Raw genomic sequence first — 14632 nt, forward strand, 5'->3', positions numbered from 1 at the left:
GTCAATCAGAGAATGGGGTTAATCCGGGACTGGGGTTAATCAGGGACTGGGGTTAATCCGGGACTGGGGTTAATCAGAGACTGGGGTTAATCAGAGAATGGGGTTAATCAGGGACTGGGGTTAATCAGGGACTGGGGTTAATCCGGGACTTGGGTTAATCAGGGACTGGGGTTAATCAGGGACTGGGGTTAATCAGGGACTGGGGTTAATCAGAGACTGGCGTTAATCAGGGACTGGGGTTAATCAGAGACTGGCGTTAATCAGGGACTGGGTTTAATCAGGGACTGGGGTTAATCCGGGACTTGGGTTAATCAGAGACTGGGGTTAATCCGGGACTGGGGTTAATCAGAGAATGGGGTTAATCAGGGACTGGGGTTAATCCGGGACTGGGGTTAATCCGGGACTGGGGTTAATCCGGGACTGGGTTTAATCAGGGACTGGGGTTAATCCGGGACTGGGGTTAATCCGGGACTGGGGTTAATCAGAGACTGGCGTTAATCAGAGACTGGCGTTAATCAGAGACTGGGGTTAATCCGGGACTGGGGTTAATCCGGGACTGGGGTTAATCAGAGACTGGGGTTAATCAGGGACTGGCGTTAATCAGGGACTGGGGTTAATCAGGGACTGGGGTTAATCAGAGACTGGGGTTAATCAGGGACTGGGGTTAATCAGGGACTGGCGTTAATCAGGGACTGGCGTTAATCAGGGACTGGGGTTAATCCGGGACTGGGGTTAATCAGGGACTGGGGTTAATCCGGGACTGGGGTTAATCAGGAACTGGGGTTAATCAGGGACTGGGGTTAATCAGGGACTGGGGTTAATCAGAGACTGGGGTTAATCAGGGACTGGTGTTAATCCGGGACTGGGGTTAATCCGGGACTGGTTTTAATCCGGGACTGGGGTTAATCAGGGACTGGGGTTAATCAGGGACTGGGGTTAATCAGAGACTGGGGTTAATCAGAGAATGGTGTTAATCCGGGACTGGGGTTAATCAGGGACTGGGGTTAATCAGGGACTGGTTTTAATCCGGGACTGGGGTTAATCAGGGACTGGGGTTAATCAGGGACTGGGGTTAATCAGGGACTGGTGTGAATCAGGGACTGGGGTTAATCCGGGACTGGGGTTAATCCGGGACTGGGGTTAATCAGGGACTGGTGTTAATCCGGGACTGGGGTTAATCAGGGACTGGGGTTAATCAGGGACTGGCGTTTATCCGGGACTGGGGTTAATCAGGGACTGGGGTTAATCAGAGACTGGGGTTAATCCTGGACTGGCGTTAATCCGGGACTGGGGTTAATCAGAGACTGGGGTTAATCAGGGACTGGGGTTAATCAGCGACTGGGTTTAATCAGGGACTGGGGTTAATCCGGGACTGGGGTTAATCCGGGACTGGTGTTAATCCGGGACTGGGGTTAATCCGGGACTGGGGTTAATCAGGGACTGGCGTTAATCCGGACTAACCAACAACTTGGTCAAAGAGGTGGGTTTTAAGGAGCATCTTAAAGGAGGAGAGAGAGGAGTGAGAGGTGGAGAGGTTTAGGGAGGGAATTCCAGAGTTTAGGGCCTCGGCAGCTGAAGGCACGGAGTGGTTCAAGAAGGCGGCTCACCACCACCTTCTCAAGGGGCAATTAGGGATGGGCAATAAATGCCGGCCTTGCCAGCGACGCCCACATCCCATGAACGAATAGAAAAAGGTACGAAGGGGTTTATACACTGCTCTGTGTGTCTGACTCTCTCTCTCACTAACACGGGCTCTCTGTGTTAAACTGACTCACACCAGCCTCCGTCTCCTAACGAACCTCCATCGTTTAGTAACAGCTCTCTCATTATTATTCATCATTAATATTCCAGATGTTTAAGTCCTGACTGGAACCCAGAGTAAATTTGGAATTGAGTTTAATAAATGATATAAAGGGTGAGAGGAATTCTCTCCCCAAACACAGCTCCACACTGTTCTCCCAAGAAACAATATCCAACAATTAACGGGGCAGTTTCAGAAACCCCAGAACAACACGAGCATTAACCAGGGATTGATTGGGATTTGGAGAGAGTTCTGGAAACAGATCCTGAGATTAGATTTAAAAGATATCTGAAGACAAAGAAATCGATCGAAATAAAAACAGAGCTTCGAAATTGAACACTCTGCTGTCACTGAAATAAAACCAGGAAGTGTTACTGAACCGTGAATAAACTGGAATAAAACAATGATCTTTATCCTCCCTAAAGCTCATCCAAAACTCTGCTGCCCGTATCCTAACTCGCACCAAGTCCCGTTCACCCATCACCCCCTGTGCTCACTGACCTACACTGGCTCCCAGTCCGGGAACGCCTCGATTTTAAAATTCTCATCCTTGTGTTCAAATCCCTCCCTGGCCTCGCCCCTCCCTATCTCTGTAACCTCCTCCAGCCCTACAACCCTCCGAGATCTCTGCACTCCTCCAATTCTGGCCTCTTGTCCATCCCCGATTTTAATCACTCCACCATTGGCGGCCGTGCCTTCAGCTGCCGAGTCCCTGAGCTCTGGAATTCCCTCCCTAAACCTCTCCCCCTCTCCCCCTCTCTCTCCTCCTTTAAGACGCTTCTTAAAACCCAACTCTTTGACCAGGTTTTTGGTCTCCTGTCCTAATATCTCCTGATGTGACTTGGTGTAAATTCTGTCTGATAATCCCCTCCTGTGAAGGGCCTTGGGAGGTTTTCCTCCCTTAAAGGCGCTATATAAATGCAGGTAGTTGTTGTTGTTGCTGTGGGCTGTACACTGTCCACACACTGTAATAAATGGATGGTGTTGGGCTGCAATAATCTCGATCCACCTGCCCGGAGCCCCCGATTTCTCTCTCTCTCACTCACCGCCTATTTCTGAAGGTTATTTCCTGCACGGATTATTCCCAGGACTGATTGGACCGACCCAGCTCCACTTTAAAGCTTCCAGTTTTATCCCGGTTGGTTTGTGAGAGTCGTGTGTTCACTGGAGACGGGCGAATGTTCCCCTCTCTCGATAGCTCGACACGTCCAGCCCCCGATCCACGGCAGCATCCGCACTGAATGAACCAAGACGGGAAACTAATCACTCGGCACATTGGGGCCGTCCAGCCCTTTAATTCAGTGTTAATGCTGGTCTGTGAAAGCTTTGCACACACTGCCTGTGGGCTGATGGCTGGGATACAGACAGCGATCGAAAACTGGAGCCTGGAATAAATGAGCAGCCTCCCCCTCACCGCGGCCAGTCTCACTCTCCCTGTAAATCCCCTTCCTCAGGCTGGGTCCCCTCAGTGTTCCAGGGGAATGAGTGAGGGGCAGAGTCCTGTGTGTGGGACAAGGGCGGGGGCAATGGGTTTATATCAATATACAGTGTGTGTGTTTGTGTACAGAAGGACATGCAGGTATATGTAAGTGTACACACTTATTTATATATTTAAATACATTAACCCCATATATACACATATTTATATCTATATGAATGTGAATGTATATTATATATAATATTGGACTTTCAAAACACATAATAGACTTGTCAGCAAATGTGAAGCCCATGAGATTAAAGGGACAGTGGGAGTGTGGGGATGAAATTGTCTGAGGGACAGAAAGCAGAGAGTAGTGGTGAGCGGTTGTTTTTCAGACTGGAGGGAAGTTTACAGTGGTGTCCCCCAGGGCTCGGTGTTGGGACCACTGCTCTTTTTGATTTATATTAAGAGAAGTGTGAAGAGATTCACTTTGGTCGGAAGAATGAAAACTAAATGGTACAATTTTAAAGGGGGTGCAGGAACAGAGAGACCTGGGGGTGGATGGACACAAATCATTGAAGGTGGCAGGACAAGTTAATAAGGCTGTTAAAAAAGTGTACAGGATTCTGGGCTTTATTAATAGGGGCATAGATTACAAAAGCAAGGAAGTTATGCTAAACCTTTATAAATCACTGGTCAGGACCCAGCTGGAGAATTGTGTCCAATTCTGGGCACCGCACTTTAGGAAGGATGTGAAGGCCTTGGAGAGGGTGCAGAGGAGATTTACTGGAATGGGACCAGGGATGAGGGACTTCAGTTATGTGGAGAGACTGGAGAAGCTGGGATTGTTCTCCTCAGAGCAGAGAAGGTTAAGGGGAGATTTGATCGAGGTGTTCAAAATCATGAAGGGTTTTGATAGAGTAAATAAGGAGAAACTGTTTTCATTGGCAGGAGGGTCAGTAACCAGAGGACACAGATTTAAGGTAATCAGCAAAAGAATATAGAACCATAGAACCATAGAAAAGATACAGCACAGAAGGAGGCCATTCGGCCCATCGTGTCCGCACCGGCTCGAAGAACAACCAGGTGCCCATTCTAATCCCACCTTCCAGCACCCGGTCCGTAGCCCTGCAGCTTACAGCACTTTAGGTGCAGGTCCAGGTACTTTTTAAAAGAGTTGAGGGTCCCTGCCTCTACCACCAATTCGGGCAGCGAATTCCATACACCCACCACCCTCTGGGTAAAAAAGTTTTTCCTCATGTCCCCTCTAATCCTTCCACCAATCAGCTTAAATCTATGTCCTCTAGTTCTTGAACTCTCCGCTAGGGGAAACAGGTACTTCCTGTCTGCTCTCTCTGGGTCCCTCATAATTTTGTACACCTCAATCAAGTCTCCCCTCAGCCTCCTCTGCTCCAAGGAAAACAACCCCAGCCTATCCAATCTCTCCTCGTAGCTGCAATTTTCAAGCCCTGGCAACATCCTTGTAAATCTTCTCTGCACTCTCTCCAGAGCAATTACATCCTTCCTGTAATGTGGTGACCAGAACTGTGCACAATACTCCAGCTGTGGCCTTACCAGCGTTTTATAAAGTTCCATCATTACATCCCTGCTTTTGTATTCTGTACCTCGGCTAATAACGGAGAGCATTCCGTATGCCTTCTTCACAACCTTATCCACCTGTACTGCCACCTTCAGGGACCTGTGCACATGCACTCCAAGGTCTCTCACTTCCTCTACCCCTCTCAATATATTCCCGTTTACTGCGTATTCCCTTTTACTGTTTGCTCTCCCTAAGTGCATTACCTCACACTTCTCCGGGTTGAACTCCATTTGCCACTTTTCCGCCCACTCCACCAACCCATTGATATCTTCTTGGAGTCTACAGCTATCCTCTTCACTATCAACTACACGGACAATTTTTGTGTCGCCTGCAAGTTTGCCAATCAAGTCCAAATCATTAATATATACGACAAACAGCAAGGGACCCAACACTGAGCCCTGTGGGACACCACTGGAAACGGATTTCCATTCACTAAGACATCCATCGACTTTTACCCTTTGTTTCCTGTTACTGAGCCAATTTTGGATCCAATTCGCCACATTTCCCTGTATCCCATGGGCTTTTACCTTTCTGACCAGTCTGCCATGTGGGACCTTGTCAAATGCCTTACTAAAATCCATGTAGACAACATCCACATCAATCCGCATCAATCCTCCTGGTCACTTCCTCAAAGAATTCAATCAGATTTGTAAGGCATGACCTTCCCTGAACAAATCCATGCTGACTATCCCTGATTAAACCATGCCTTTCCAAGTGACAGTTTATCCTATCTCTCAGTATTGATTCTAATAGTTTACCCACCACTGAGGTAAGACTGACCGGCCTATAACTGTTCGGCCTGAGGGGAGATGAGGAGTGAGAGAGTACTAAACGCTCCCAGTGACAGTTCCATCCTTGTGGGAAGTGTAGGATTAATTCACAATATATATAATCCCTGATCAGGACTTCCCAAAGGTCGGAATGTCAGCTATTACTGGGCATGAAGGGAGGAAACAAGGATCAAAATGACAGCCTCACAATCTGAAGGAGAGTGAGAGGCAAATCACACAGTCACTGATTGAATTCCGCGGGACTCTGGGTTTGAACATCAGCTGATTAATGTCCTGGCCAATATTTATCCCTCAAGATTCTGAGGGGACTTGACAGGGTAGATGCTGAGAGATTGTTTCCCCTGGCTGGAGAGTCTAGAACGAGGGAGCACAGTCTCAGGATAAAGGGGTCGGCCATTTAAGACTGAGATGAGGAGAAATCTCTTCATTCAGAGGGTTGTGAATCTTTGAAATTCTCTACCACAGAGGGCTGTGGATGCTCAGTCATTGAATATATTCAAGGCTGAGACCGATAGATTTCTGGACTCTCGGGGAATCAAGGGATTTGGAGAAATGGAGATCGGGCAGGAAAGTGGAGTTTTTTTTATTCGTTCATGGGATGTGGGCATCGCTGGCAGGGTCGGCATTTATTGCCCATCCCTAATTGCTCTTGAGAAGGTGGTGGTGAGCCACCAACTTGAACAATTGAGTGGCTTGCTCGGCCCTTTCAGAGGGCGATTAAGAATCAACCACATTGCTGTGGGTCTGGAGTCACGTATAGGCCAGACCGGGTAAGGACGGCAGGTTTCCTTCCCTGAAGGACATTAGTGAATCAGATGGGTTTTTACAGCAATCCGTAGTTTCATGGCCACCATTACTGATACTAGTTTTTTTTATTCCAGATTTTTATTTAATTAATTGAATTTAAATTCCCCAGCTGCCGTAGCGGGATTTGAACTCATGACTCGGGAATATTAGTCCACTGGATTACTAGTCCAGTAACGTAACCACTATGCTACCGCACCCGGTTGAGGTCAAAGGTCAGCCATGATTTGATTGAATCGAGGGGCCGAATGGCCCACTCCTGCTCCTATTTCTTATGTTATGTTCTTATGTTCTTAACCAACATCATAAAACAGATTATCCGGTCATTATCACATCGCTGTTTGTGGAACATCTTCAACCACTGGTTGGAGACAGGATTCCCCCCAAGGTCAAATATCCATCTGACATTCACCATCACATGAACAATGGCCCCTTGGGGGTGAGGTACTGGGGGGGGTGAGGGGGTGACCAGAGCTGTGGAACCTCAGACCAACAAGGAGCAGCTGGGAGGGAGAGGGAAGGGGATTAAAACAAATAGAAACAGCAAAAAGAAAATGTTTTAACGCAGAGTGAATGATGATAACTGGAGTGAGATTAATACCCGGGATATCGAAGGACCGGGGCTGGAATCACACCGTCTGAATTCATCCCAATCCCGCAACTCCCAGCTCTGCTAATTGAACAGGATTTACAGCGTTAAAATCTGTAAACAGGGTGAGGATAAATGAGCAGAGCTCGAGGTCATTAGATCCTGGACGGCCCGATCTATCAAAATAAAAACTGGGAGAATTGAGAAACGCAGCGGGAAACATGAGCTGAGGCCGAGACTCGGGGGCAGAGCGGAATCTGAAATCTGACGGCATTTTTTGTCCTTCACCAGGGAAACAAACACAATCATTTAACTCTGAGCGAGAATCAGATCTGAAACCCCCCCCCAGCTCTGGGCCCAGTCATTAAAACAATTTTTACTGCTCCCCCCCTGCCCACAATGGGTTAAAATTTAGGCCAAAATCATTCCTTCTCCACCCTCGATTAAAGTGAACATTGAGGTTTGGGTGTTAAATATTTATGACTTGCTGAACTATTGAAGTTTCTCACAAAGTGCATTAATTCTGAGAACAGTGGAATGAAGAGACAGTTTATACGGTGACATTAGCACCAGGTTTATATATTCTCCATCCACTGGGAATCAGAATGAATTATTTACCATCAGCATTCGGGATGGGATTATTTTCACATAGTTTAAGGTGCTGGTGTGTTATTTTTTATTCATTCTGGGGATGTGGGCGTCGCTGGCAAGGCCGGCATTTATTGCCCATCCCGAGTTGCCCTGAGAAGGTGGTGCTGGGCCTTCTTCTTGAACCACTGGGAGCGGGTTTGATACAAACTGAGTGTCTCGCTCAACCACTTCAGAGGGAGGTTAAGGGTCAACCACGTTGGTGTGGGACTGGAGTCACATATAGGCCCAGACCGGGTAAGGACGGCTGGTGTGTGTATCAGTGGGTCAGTTGGGTTTTTACGACAATCCGACAGTTTCATGGTCACTTTTACTGAGACCAGATTTTTATTTCCAGATTTTTAAACTGAGATTAAATTCTCAAACTGCCCGAGTGGGATTTGAACTCTTGTTCTCTGGATTATTGGTCCGAGCCTTTGGATTACTGGACAAACAGTAACATCACCACTAGACCAGAAAATCTTCATATCTTTGATTATCAATAATAACAATACTATGTTGAAATTTACTGAGGGTCATTTATGAGGCTGCATTTATATAATTGCGATATATATTTGGTCCACTAATGCCTCAAATTTAAAATTCCCATCCTCGTGTTCAAATCCCTCCCTGGCCTCGCCCCTCCCTATCTCTGTAACCTCCTCCAGCCCTACAACCCTCCGAGATCTCTGTGCCTCTTGCCCATCTCCCACTCCCTTCACCCCACCATTGGCGGCCGTGCCTTCAGCTGCCTCGGTCCTGAGCTCTGGAATTCCCTCCCAAAACCTCTCCGTCTCTCCCCCTCTCTCTCCTCATTTAAGACCCTCCTTAAAACCCACCTCTTTGACCAAGCTTTTGGTCTCCTGTCCTAATATCTCCTTCTTTGGCTCGGTGTCAATTTTTGTCTGATTTACGCTCCTGTGAAGCCTCTTGGGACATTTTACTACGTTAAAGGCGCTATACAAATGCAGGTTGTTGTTGTTGTTGCCGTCTCAATAAATTCACCAATCAAGAAATTCTCACTCCACGCGCAGCATTTTAGCACCCACTATCGGGTGCGTTCCTGGCGGGGGGGCCCCGAAAATCGTGAAATCCCGGAGCGGGACCGGAGCCCGCCTCGAACCCGCGCACTTCCGGGTTCCCCACTGACGCGCCGGCGTGCGCGCGCAGCCCCCGCTGGTGGGAATCCCGCAGGCAATTAAAGCCAGCGGGATGCCACTTGAAAATATTTATTTAGGTATTTCAGGTCATTAACTGACCTGATTAAGGGATTATGTAAGGAGGGGTGGGATTTTAGAGCAAACTGGGACTGTTTCCCACACTGGGGGAAACACTCCCAGTTCAAATGGACCTGTTGCAGCTGTCAGCCTGTGGCAGCTGCAAACGTCCATTTGACAGGTGGTGGGGGAGACCCTCACTCATTGCAGGAGGCCACTCTGTCACTTGGGACAAAGTTTGGCCTCCACCACCCTCCTCCTGATGGTCAAAGTCACCAACCTGCACACTTACCCCGGGGTCCAGAGACATGTACCTACCTTGCGGACCCCCTCAGATGTACATCTTCCGGATGGGGGCTGCCGTAGCTGCAGTCATGACCTCCTCGGAGGGCGAACAGCATCACCAGCCTCGCCATCCACGCCGTCTACCTCTGACACGTGGAGCTCCACGACACAGTGCTGTGACACATCCACCTGTACAGCAGGAGGGAGGGCAACCGCAGAGAGAGATGCGTCGCAGAGGGCACTACCCTCGCCACAGGGTCCACAGACCGAGGCTCAGCCTCCTGGACCTCTCTGAGCAGCAGTGCACACGGAGGCGCAGATTCACTCGACATGTAGTCGTGGACATCTGCAGCCTCCTTCATGCCGAGCTGCTCCCGGCTGGCCCGAGCACCATCTTCTTACCTGTCGCTGTCAAAGTCACCACTGCCCTCAACAACCTCTCCTCCGCATCCTTCCAGGGTGCAACCGGGGACATCGCCGACATCTCTCAGCCGTCTGCTCAAAACAGCCCTGCAAATACACCTACACCCACTCTGCAGTGACACAATGGGTGGCATCAGTTGTGGGTACTCATAGTGATCCTCAGGAGCAGGCATTATTGCACAAACCAGACAGGATTCGCGAAGACATGGCAGTGGTGGTGCCAATATAATATGTGATGTGAGTTGGTCAGAAATTCAATATAAGTAACAACCATGACAAACCCTCAAACACCCTTGTGCATTCCCTTCATGCTCACGACACGTTTGCCTTACGCTGCCTACTGCACATATGTGATGCATGCCCTGTAGCTGCAGCACAGGTAGTGGCAGGTTGAGTGAGGCTGACCATGAAAGAGATGCACGAGAGGGTGAGTATGGGATAGAGCCATGAGATTGTATGAGGATTGGGTTGAGTGGTAGTGGCGGGGTGAGTACTGGCGAGGTGAGTAGGTGCAGGTAAGATGAGGATGAGCTTTGAGTGGGTATGAAGGGTGATGTGACAGAGTAGTGTTGGCAGTGCAGAAGGAGATGTGGGGTGGGGGCGGTGATGTGGCAGACGGAGTGTAGGGGAAAGACTACGTGTTCTCACTGTGGCTGACCTACTGAGGTCATTGGAGCGCCTCCTGCACTGTATGCAGGTGGGCGATATGTTGGTGGTGCAGGTGACCTCCTCTGCCACCTCGAGCCAGGCCTTCCTGGTGGCAGAGGCAGGCCGCTTCCTCCCGCCCGCCGGGAGGAAGATCTCTGTCCTCCGCCTCCTCCTCACCCCATGTATTGAAACCTGGAGTGAGGCATCATTAAACTGGGAGCAGCCTTCTCCCTGGGCTGCTCCATGCTGTAATTTTTTCTGTTTGTTGCAGCATCTGTCAGTGGAGGACTGCCCCTTTAAATAGAGCTCATCCAGCTGACAGAGCTTACTGCGCATGCGCAGCCCGCCCGATCAGCAGTGGGGAACCTGGAGGAGCAGGTAAGTGGATCCAATTAGGCTACGATCGCGCGGGGGGCAGACTGATTTCACCGGGCGCGTTACCCACGCGCCCGATAGTCTGCCCGTCGAGAACCCACAGCCCTGCTAACATCGGGCCCCATATTTCTGCAATATTTCTGCACTGACTATAAATCGAGGCTCATTCTCAATACTTTCCCGTCCAGTCAGTTCAGGAGTTCCACACATGGACACTTTCCAAATATCGGCCGTCTGTTTTGCTGCATCAGTAATAACTGACACTCTCAATAAAACATCTCCCATTTCACCATAATAATCACCGTGTAAAATACAGTCATCACACAGCTCGACAATCAGTAATTGGACAGTTTCAAACTCTCTCTCTCTCCACAACAGGCTGATGACATCCCATAATCATTGGGACTCATTTCCCCCGAGACCTTCACCAACAGAATGTTTGGCAAATACCGTTTTATAGAGAATATCTGTAATTATGTGTGACTATCTGTCAAGTCTTGTGTGGAGCATGGACCTGTCACATCACAGCTCTCAGAGGGTCACAGCTGACAGTTTGGACTAGAGGTGTCACACCTTAAGATGTCACAGTTCAGGGCATCACACCTCAAGGATTCACACCTCAGAATATCGCACCTTAAAAGTGTCACACCTCAGAGTGTCACACCTCAGGGTCGCATCACAGAGTGTCACACCTCAGAGTGTCACACCTCAGGCTATCACACCTCAGGCTGTCACACCTCAGAGTGTCACACCTCAGGCTGTCACACCTCGGGCTGTCACACCTCAGGCTGTCACACCTCAGGCTGTCACATTTTCAAAGTGTATAGGGCAGAGAGTCATGATCGGCTCAAAGACGATCACTCTGATAAATCGCCAATCATGTATCTGAATGACTAAATGTGAACAACTTAATCGTATAAAAAAGTACCAATGAGAAATGAGAAACCAGCAGAAAACTGACCAATCAAATCCTACATTGTTTTCAAAACCATTCACAAACCAACTCGTACCAGTTCATCAAATGAGTGAAATAAACTTTTCAAACTGTGTGACCATTATTTTCAATCTCACTCAGCTAAAAGTGACATAGAATCTTACCACACAGAAAGAGGCCATTCGGCCCATCGTGCCTGTGATGGCTCTTTGAAAGATCTGTCCAATTAGTCCCATCCCCCCTGCTCTTTCCCCACAGCCCTGCAAATTTATCCTTTTCAAGTATTTATCCAATTCCCTTTTGAAAGTTATTATTGAATCTGCTTCCACCGCCCTTTCAGGCAGCGCATTCCAGATCAGAACAACTCGCTGTAAAAAATTCTCCACATCTCCCCTCTGGTTCTTTTGCCAATTACCTTAAATCTGTGTCCTCTGGTTACAGACCCTCCTGCCACTGGAAACAGTTTCTTCCGATCTACTCTCTCTACATTACAACCATATTCCATTACAATTATATCCCATTACAATTATATCCCATTACAATTATATTCCATTACTTTTTACCAATTTGTAAATATAACGACCACAAAGGAGATAAAAGTCGATGCTGATCGTACGGAGAATCTTAAATAAAAGTCTCTCCTTTCCTGTGAGTGGGTGAACCGACCATTAGAGGGAATCGGAGATCTTACCAGCCTGTATAAAATGACTGGGGCCGTGTGATTTAATATTCCTCAATATCGTGGCCATATTAGTGAATTAAATATTAGTGGAGCCGCCTTTATCTGTGAGTCTGGTCTCCAGCTCGGACCAACCAGGTTCTATTGAGTGGGAATTGTTTTTTTGCACAGGCCCAAAGCCTGTGATTGAGGCCCATCGATTTAACACAAAGATTCTGTACAGAAAACGGTGCAGGAAATGATGGGCCTCCCCCACCCTTTGGGCCTGGGCTACGGGTGAACTGAGATCAGGGACACGACCCTCCTGTTGGCCCAGTCACTGCAGTTCTCAGTCCCCTTACTGAGCGAGTCAGGAGCGCAGGTTAAAATCCTGTTTTGATCCATTAAATGAACCGTGTAATAAAGCAATAAACACTGACAGGATAATATTACATCACTGAGCACTAATTATGGGCTGTTGAGCGTGTCTGGAGTTTGTAATGAACACACTTGGTGCAATCTCTGTTTTCCCAGCTGACGTATTATTCCATATTCCCCTTTGAATAGATTTCCATGTTCAGCCTCTGTTTGTTTGAACTGATCACATTCTCGGAGTCTGATTTGTGAATAAATCCACTTCCAATCCTCACTCCGCAGCTGATCTGAGGCACTTTAGGGAACGAGTCGTGTGTTGGAATCATTCAAATTTAACACAAACATCTTTTTAACTTCTTGCTCCGGTGACGATGGGAACAGACGAATCCTCGATCTTACAGAGAGTAAAATGGTAAACGACCAACGCTGGGAACACACGACAGGTCTGTCAGCGTCTGAAACAAAGGGAACCGATCGGCTCATGTTTTGGGCGAAGATTCTTCGTTAAAACTCTGCTCAGATGCTGCGGAACGGGGCGTAGAATCACCAGGCCCGATTTTAACCCACTCCCCCCCAGCGGGAAACGGGTGTAGAATCACCAGGCCCGATTTTAACCCACTCCCCCCAAGTGGGAATCAAGTGTAGAATCACCAGGCCTGATTTTAACCCTGCCCATCCTCCCACAGCGGGAACTGGGCATAGAATCACCAGGCCTGATTTTAACCCTGCCCATCCTCCCACAGCGGGAACTGGGCATAGAATCACCAGGCCCGATTTTAACTCACTCCCCCCAGCGGGAACCAGGCGGGAGGGCGAGAGGTTGAAATGGCCGCAGTGACTTACCCCCACCCGAACCCACTGCCTTCCCCACGAGTTGCTGTTTTGAATGAGAGGAGAAAGAAAGACTTGCATTTATATAGCGCCTTTCACAAACTCAGGACGTCCCAAAGTGCTTTACAGCAAATGAAGTATTTTGAAATGTACTCACTGTTGTAATGTAGGAAACACAGCAGACAATTTTCACACATAAACAGTGAAATAAATGACCAGATCATCTATCTGTTCAGGTGCTGTTTGAGGGATAAATATTGCCCAGGACACCGGGGAGAACTCCCCTGCTCTTCTTCGAAATCGTGCCGAGGGATCTTTTACGTCCACCTGAGGGGACAGACGGGGCCTCGGTTTAACGTCTCATCCCAAAGACAGACTCACGGGCTCCACATTTACTGAGATGAATGTTGCTCGAGTTCCACATCCCTTTGAGTCTGTCGGTGCCCTGTGTGATTTTATATAATGGTTCTCGGGCTCCCAATGGAGCAGCAAAGGGCAATGTTTGTTCTGACAATGTCTGATCTACGGGCCATTACTGCTCATTTCCCATCCACCTGTGTGTTGTGTGATTGTCCTGCTCTAGTTAGGGTTAATATCCACTGCCTTTCTGTTACACGCCATTAATCACTGGTTAGACCCCAGCTGGAGTATTGTGTCCAATTCTGGGCACCGCACTTTAGGAAGGATGTCAAGGCCTTGGAGAGGGTGCAGAGGAGATTTACTGGAATGGGACCAGGGATGAGGGACTTCAATAATGTGGAGAGACTGGAGAAGCTGGGATTGTTCTCCTTAGAGCAGAGATTGTTAAGGGGAGATTTAATACACGTGTTCAAAATTATGAGGGACTTTGAACGAGTAAATAAGGAGAAACTGTTTCCAGTGGCAGAAAGGTCGGTAACCAGAGGACACAGATTTAAGGTAATTGGCAAAAGAACCAGAGGGGAGATGAGGAGAATTTTTTGCAAGTTGTTCTGATCTGGAATGCGCTGCCTGAAAGGGCGGTGGAAGCAGATTCAATAATAACTTTCAAAAGGGAATTGGATAAATACTTAAAAAGGAAAAATTTGCAGGGGAAAGAGCAGGGGAGTGGGATTGATTGGATAGCTCTTTCAAAGAGCCGGCACAGGCACGATGGGCCGAATGGCCTCCTCCTGGGCTGTAAGATTCTATGATTTCATGATTCGAAGATTCTATGATTTGAAGATTCGATGATTCAGTGATTCTATGGGCATGATTTTTCCTTGGAGCGGGGAA

The 14632-nt window shown here is 48.2% G+C and overlaps 1 pseudogene; it reads left to right on the forward strand.

Moving 5' to 3' along the window:
* Window positions 1-13035, forward strand: part of LOC137309794 (E3 ubiquitin/ISG15 ligase TRIM25-like) — a 173333-nt pseudogene extending 160298 nt beyond the window's left edge.
* Window positions 13036-14632: the final 1597 nt, after the last annotated feature.

Source organism: Heptranchias perlo, unplaced genomic scaffold (genome assembly GCF_035084215.1).
Source record: "Heptranchias perlo isolate sHepPer1 unplaced genomic scaffold, sHepPer1.hap1 HAP1_SCAFFOLD_180, whole genome shotgun sequence".
NCBI classification, from domain to species: Eukaryota; Metazoa; Chordata; class Chondrichthyes; order Hexanchiformes; family Hexanchidae; genus Heptranchias; species Heptranchias perlo.